A 900-nucleotide genomic window follows, 5' to 3' on the forward strand; every position below is an offset into this window, starting at 1 on the left:
TACATGACCCCAGCCTGTTCTACAATGTCAAGGCCGGGGTATTATAATATTATATATTAGTAATAGTTGGCTGTAAAAGTAAGGAAAAACTTAATCGGGTATCCGTGTTAGAAAGATAATGTAAGATTGGAATATTTAAAAATAGCATTATTACATTTGAAACTGAAAGGTACATCACTCAAAACATCCCTTTCTGAAATAATATTGTCTTGTTTCACAAAGAAAAACTAAAAATGTAATTTAATGGGAGCCTGGGGCCTGGATCATGCTGCCAATTTTCACTATTCGTGGTTCATTCATGAAAGTCTTACCCTCAAATCATGTTCAGGTTGGAGTCAGTTTCTAATATTTTGAGGTCTTGGTAAGAAAAACACTTGAGGATCCCAGGGTTGGGAAATGCTGATCTAATCTGTACCACATTTCCAAATAATTGTTTTCAACTCCTTTGATAAACTCAACTGCTTCCCAATGAGAAGTTTCCCATATTTCCATAATCTATATTGCCTTTTCTTTTACCCTAAAGGACTCAATGTTGTCTGTCATCTCACACTTATAAATTATATACCATACTTTATTAGTTCTCTGTAGTTCCATAAAATATTTTTCAGTGTCATTTACTTTCTCATCATAATCATATTCCCTACCATTTGACGAAGAAATAAATTTAAGATGACATTTTTCTAATTCTATATTGCACTCACACGTTTCTTGATGTAGTTTTTATCACTACCAGAAAGATAATGATGGAATGGATTCCTTGAACAGTGTCATCTTTTAGGCACATTCGTTCTTCTGATAACCTCCATCTTAAAATGTCGAAATGTTTGCGCAGTTTAAATGCTTTCTGTATAGCAGTTTGTTCCCAAAATACTTTTGACCTGGAAAACATTATGTATGCAA

This window comes from Penaeus monodon, chromosome 30, assembly GCF_015228065.2.
Source record: "Penaeus monodon isolate SGIC_2016 chromosome 30, NSTDA_Pmon_1, whole genome shotgun sequence".
NCBI classification, from domain to species: Eukaryota; Metazoa; Arthropoda; class Malacostraca; order Decapoda; family Penaeidae; genus Penaeus; species Penaeus monodon.